The 6,725-nt window shown below is 39.6% G+C and overlaps 1 long non-coding RNA gene across 1 annotated transcript; it reads right to left on the bottom strand.

Annotated features, from left to right (window-relative positions):
• Positions 1–2,671: 2,671 nt before the first annotated feature.
• On the bottom strand, positions 2,672–5,378 carry LOC115921174. The gene is made up of 2 exons (XR_004062789.1): positions 4,549–5,378; positions 2,672–3,491 (listed from the first exon to the last, which is right to left on the bottom strand). It is a non-coding gene; the product is annotated as an uncharacterized LOC115921174 (long non-coding RNA).
• Positions 5,379–6,725: the final 1,347 nt, after the last annotated feature.

The following is a 6,725-nucleotide window of genomic DNA, read 5'->3' as shown; positions in this document are numbered from 1 at the left end:
CCGGAACTGGAGACAGCATCTTCTCAAAATGTAGACGTCGCTGACACAATAGGCATGAATCTCCTCCGACATGATGAACTCCCGCCCAGACGATACTTCTCCATCGTACCATGTCAGAAATTCTTTCCTCTTCTTGCTGGACATACTCTCTGGATAATACTATTTGGCATCTGGCCTGGGTCCCCGATAGTCCATGTTGGCGTCGATGTTGAAAAGATGTGGAAAGAAGCCCTTCTTGACTTCTTCTACTCCGAAGGTGGCTGGCAAGGCAGAGAGAGGCATCGGTAAAAAATTCAAGGAGTCGATGAAACGGATACCATTGTTGGGCACGGTCATGCTCATAATCTTACCACCAGCCAAGATCAAACGGGGGATGATGCAGTTCCTGAATGAAAATTCCATCGTAATTTTTGAAGTTATGAGCGATGAAAGTAGCACCACGGTTCTCTTCTGTGTCGAACACCCATTCACAAAAATCATCGCCGGTGTTGGGTCCTTGAAACACCCATTGTTTCTTCTCTACCTTGTCGCAACTTTTACAATCTTGTTCAAATGGATTATCTGCGCAATAACCACAAGCTCTTTGTGCCACGCAGTAATTGGGTATATGCGTGCCGGTATCTTGTGTACATTCAAAGTCGAAAAATACAAATTTGGCGTGCTTTGATCTCTCGTCGTCGTTGTCTTGGGAACGGTTCTCATCTCGCTTATTCCTTCAAATACAGTGCTTGAATGAAGCCAGCCAGCCCTCATTTGATATGACGGGAAAAATGGCTGTTCCATGGCTTCAGCAATGGCCATCTTGTGTATTATGGACCGAATATTGGATGGTCTTGGCATGTCAAGACAATTACCGCGACCAAAAAAACCCATTAATTGCATAGTGTAATTGTTGGTCTGGAGTGCATTCCGAATAATATTTTGATCATTAGTGGATAGATTCAGGAGAAAAGATCGGTGTGCTAAACGGGATGGCGGGTATCTGCCTGTTAAAATAAAAACTAAGGAGGTATGGGACATTGAGGGCGGTAAATATTCAGTGAGGACAAAACCATGACCTAGTTTTTGTTTTTCGTGGGAACGAGGGAATATGCAACTCTTTAACTACTCCCTTGACTAAACCCTTGACCATTGCCTATTCCCTCCACCATTGAATTGCAGAAGGAATTGAAGTCGTCATTGTTATGGAGACACGTAAGGCGCAATGCGTTTGAGCAGGTACTTGCTTCTGGGTACCACCCTCCCGTGAACTCATGAGTTGGTGTTGGGTCAAAGCCACATGGTGGCTCCACATTCTACAAGTGACGAACACCATGAGGTCTTCCAGTTTCACCTTTCTCTTGGTTATACCTGAAACGTACTCCAACAATCTGGATTCCGTATCCATTACAAACTCTCCCCACCATGCTGAGATCACCTCCTCTTTAAGGTTTGCATTTGAACCTGGCAGGGAGTCACTCTTTTCATTGAACAAACCGAGGATTGCTGAGGCACTCGGTGGCTCTGGTTTGCTGCAGAATTGATTTGTTCAGAGCTTGGGGTGCTTATGTACAGACTACAGCAAACCGAGGGTTGAGAGTCCCTCTCTCAGTATGCCAAAAATATAATCATTGACATTTTGAATACTCCACATCCACCACCTGCACGACATCCACAACATCCTCTCCTCCTACTTCCTTCTCTATGTTATAGGAATCTAAAATCTGGTAAATTCTGCCCAAATTTCAGGGGAGTTTACAAGGTTTGTTATAATTTGAAGAAGGAATTCAGAACTATACATATATACTGCAAAATGACCATATTATTTGTACATGTTTGTGCAACAAGGAATTTTTGCTCATTTTGATCTGAATTAAAACTTATTACAATCCTGCCATCAAGTGGTAATGTGTTGGAAAAAGATTTAAAATATTTTGTTTTCATTAAATTAAGATTTGAAGAAGAAAAAAAAAATCAACAATTTAAAAAAAAATTTAACATTTGTTTTTAACTCCCAATTAGTACTCCCGAATAGTACTCTCATATAGTACTATCTAAAAATAGTTCACATATCTCTGGTCATGTGACGAGCTCTAAACCAATCAAAAAAGCCAACAAATTTTTGAAGCAGGATATACATGTAATAGTATTATTTTCATCATTCACCAAAACAGAACAAAATAACTTACCATCGTCAAACGATTAAGATAGTCGCATCCAAGAGACTGGAGGAGGCCTAAAAGGGGCTGAAACTTTGTTGTGACGGCTAGCTCATTTTTGGCAATCCAATACATAGCACGAAGCGCGTCAATAATCGCCTTCCTGTTCAGAGCAACGGGACGTTGCAAGGAGGTGCCGATCCCTCCCTTGTCGACAATCGCCGCAACCTCCCTCTCTTGTCTTGCCGAATGTTGGTGGACAGTCCCTTTCTCATGTCGCTTTACCACGTCCAACCAGAAGCTGACGCAAGGTCAATCCATCGACACCGATTCCGTCTTTTTTGGTCCGGCGCTATGTGCCTGGTGCACCATTCACATTCCATTCCTGTAGCCAAACCATAAAGAGAACATAATACGTTTTTGTTTGAAGCAAAAGAGTGCATGCCTCTTGTTGGTATATGGGTCATTCCATCGGGTTGGGTCATAAATTGTGACATGAAGGTTCAAAATTCAGAGTTGTTGAATAATTTGTTTATTGTTATATCCTGTTTTTAACACCCATTCTTCAATAGATTCCACTGGAATTGTGTGTATTCCTTCGCACACTTTCATTTAAAATGAAAAAACAGACACACCAAAAAACCAACGTTACAAGGACATCTTTTTTTACTTGCTCATTTATTTTCTGATCTGAAACTTTGTCACAGTCTGTACTCCACTTTTTTGTGTGTGAAAAACATTTAGATGATGGGAGCAATAGTTTAGAATACTTAAAACTTGAACACAGCAACATTATATCAATTTATAAACATGAAACAAATGAGGAACTAGCAATCTTCAGATCATGTTTTTTCTAAAGGGTAATCTTTTCTCTTGCATAGAAAATCTTGGCTACATTCCATGAAATGTGCCAATTAATTGATGCATGAAACATATTTAATGAGATGATAACACAATTGAAAGGAAACATGCAAGATTTATGGTCTATATTCACCTCAACACCTCCAGTTACCTATGTTACACGGACATCATGTCCGAGTAACATCAGTATGATATTAGAGTAACTATCCTCTTATACTCATTGAAAAATGACAGACTACATCAAATGTCATCTGAAATATATTTTATCCCTTGATCAGTAAATTAAGAAACAGTATTCATACAAGAGGTATATTGATAGATATCAATGATCAACTTTATATCTTCTTCAAAATAGTGATTAGATTGGAAAGATCTTTGTTTTCCAGGAAGGTTTCGATGACTGGTCATTTTGCCTGCTCTCTTGATCTCTCTCTGCCGGAGCTGAATCCTCAAGGGAGGTATAGGAGCCATGAATGAAATGGATGCAGCAATCTAATAAATATGCATGAAAAGAAATAAATAAAAACCAATGAGTAAAGAATATTAAATGAGATAAAAATAAAACAAAACTGTAAACTGTTTCTGTGATTTTTCATTTCAAACGTGTGTTGTGTTTGCAATTATCAAGTACTTCTATCTAGATCTGTTGTAAAATCAAATTGTAAGAATTAAGGATGGAACAACTAGACAGAGGATTGCAAGATGGATAGGGAGTTCCTCACTTTTGGCTCGTTGCATGCCCAAATAGAAGTAGGTATTATTATTGGTTGTTCATTTTGATTTTTCTTTTAAGTTTAATATTTGTGTTGAATTATAAATTTTTGTTAAAAAATTATATTTGTTATTTATCATTATTTGGAGGGGGAGGGAAGGTGTTGAAGCCCCTTATCCCTCACTTCAACCTTTGGATGAGGGGGGAGGGGAGCCAGATCAATGATTATTTAATTTATTTAAAAAAAAAAAAAAAAAAAAAAATTATATTAAAAAAAAAGCTCATTACATTATTATGTATCCAATTTTAATTGAATCGGAGGGGGGGGGGTGCCCTCCCCCTTTAACCCATTCTTCTCTATCTCAACCCCAACCCTCAACCCCCTTTTGTGCCCAAAAAGTTGTGTATTTCGGGTCTCAGATTGAACTTCCTAACTTGAAGGAAGCAATGTTCAATAACTTGTGTTTTTCGTTAGGCTTAGCCATCATTGTTCAATGACAATTAATGGCACCATATAAATAATATTAATTAATTTAAAACTTGTCAGAAAAAATCTGAGGTGTAGGAACATCATGAATATCATTATTTACGGGATTCTTATAACTAAATTCAATTTCTGTTTAAGAAACTAGCTTTTTAAGGGTAAAAGTCCGGCATTGATTTTGCATGTTTCGTTATAACACATATATCAGTATGTGGGACAACAGTAAAATATTCACTCACATGTGATGGTTTGAAAACCGGTTTAAGTTGAAAATAACACAATTTAAAACGGAATTACATTTTTAATGATAATAATTCGGGCCATAAAAATAACTTTAAAAACATATTACGTACCAATTTGGGCGCTGACGGGCGAAAATGGCTGCACCACGTTACAAAGACATCTTCACGTTTGTGGTTGCACTGTAGGGGTAGGTCGTCGCAGTCCGGCAAAAAACATGTTCTGCGCATTCGTGAATAACTAGCAGGTCATTTTAACACCGAAAACTGAAGCTAGCGGGCTGGTTTATATCTCAAACACCGTAATTTCACACCTACGTTACCAAATTACGAAGGACATCGCGCCCGATTTTCGCGGTAAATTAATTGTTTTCTTATATTTACCGACCGATTTAATCATCATTCTTTCTACATATGTTCATGAGGGGTTGTACCTTCCTAATAAGATGAAACTTTCTGAGAAAATATCCTGCTAAATTTGTGTAAAATGCTAGAATTACCGCCGTTACGAAAAAAGTGCCTAGGACATCGTTGGTAACGTAGGTATTGTGTTTTTTCAATATGAAATAACTTGCCGATTTTTTGCACATTTCACTTGAGCTTCTCAGACATAGTAGGGGTACTAAAGGTGACATGTTTTAAGTAGGAAACATTGCATTATGATGAACTTTTTTCCAGAAATAAGATCATGAAAATGACATGTTTTCATGTCACAACTTTCACCCTCAAAATCGCTGAGACATCGGTAGTAAAACTCTCACCAAAAAAAAAATATGATGAAGAAGTTTCTGTTTTAATGTTTATTTATTCTGTACTACATTACTCTTCAATATAACATACTTTTATTTTTCTAAAAATACATTCAAATTTGAGTAAATAGCTTCTAAACATTCAAACACGTGAAAATGCTGAAAAGACCCAACCCGATGGAATGACCCATATGTTTTTCCTTTTTATTCAGAGAATTACCATAATAATTAAGCACGGTAACAGACCTCTTTAAACAAACAAAGTGTGATTATTAATATTAAAAGTACATTATACATCATGTACAAACACGGTAATGATATCATGAGAAATGACATTAAAGTTCAAAGAACCAATTGACCATGCAGAGTAAAGAAGAAAAAAACTTACCTTTTTGGGCAGTATATTTTAGCCAAGGTCGACTGGCTTTCCACGACTGGTCGAACTTTTGGCTGTATCCGTGTTTTCTGGATTTTTTCGGCCTTGTGCCATGCTGCTCGCCTACGAGTTCGACATCGGATTCGTCCTCCGTAGCGCCAACCGGCCCTGGGATTTCGTCAACCTGGGTGTCCACATGGACCTCAAGCTCTTCGTGCCTTTCTTTGCGAGCCCAAAATGCATTGAAGTCATTGTGGGCCTCATCCCCGTATACCTGGGTCTCATCAACGTCTGCTTCATCTACCCCGTATGGCTGGGTCTCAACCTCAGCTTCATCTACCCCGTATGCCTGGGTCTCAATGAGGGCCTGGAGTCCCTCTTCTCCTGGAATAGTCCAAGGATGGCGGAGGCACTCAGTGGCTCTGGTTTGCTGCAGAATTTATCTGTCCTGAGCTTGGGGTGCCTCTGGACATACTGCAGCAAACCGAGGGTTTTTGGAGATATTTTCTCCAAAAGACGAGATGGCAGGCAGCGGCGATGGTGATGCACTTGGTCAGGGGGTCGACGCCCAGATCAAATTCGCACAGTTTCGACACTTCTTTAAACAGAGTCCGGAACTGGAGACAGCATCTTCTCAAAATGTAGACGTCGCTGACACAATAGACATGAATCTCCTCCGACATGATGAACTCCCGCCCAGACAATACTTCTCCATCGTACCATGTCAGAAACTCTTCCCTCTTCTTGCTGGACATACTCTCTGGATAATAGTATTTGGCATCTGGCCTGGGTCCCTGATAGTCCATGTTGGCGTCGATGTTGAAAAGATGTGGAAAGAAGCCCTTCTTGACTTCTTCTACTCCGAAGGTGGCTGGCAAGGCAGAGAGAGGCATCGGTAAAAAATTCAAGGAGTCGATGACACGGATGCCATTGTTGGGCACGGTCATGCTCATAATCTTACCACCAGCCAAGATCAAACGGGGAATGATGCAGTTGCGATAGAGATGTTCCTGAATGAAAATTCCATCGTAATTTTTGAAGTTATGAGCGATGAATGTAGCACCACGGTTCTCTTCTGTGTCGAACACCCATTCACAAAAATCATCGCCGGTGTTGGGTCCTTGAAACACCCATTGTTTCTTCTCTACCTTGTCGCAACTTTTACA

This window comes from Strongylocentrotus purpuratus, unplaced genomic scaffold, assembly GCF_000002235.5.
Source record: "Strongylocentrotus purpuratus isolate Spur 01 unplaced genomic scaffold, Spur_5.0 spur5_scaffold_1, whole genome shotgun sequence".
In the NCBI taxonomy this organism is placed as follows: Eukaryota; Metazoa; Echinodermata; class Echinoidea; order Camarodonta; family Strongylocentrotidae; genus Strongylocentrotus; species Strongylocentrotus purpuratus.
The sequence above is the reverse complement of the archived record's forward strand: the minus strand, read 5'-3'. Positions and strand labels throughout refer to the sequence as shown.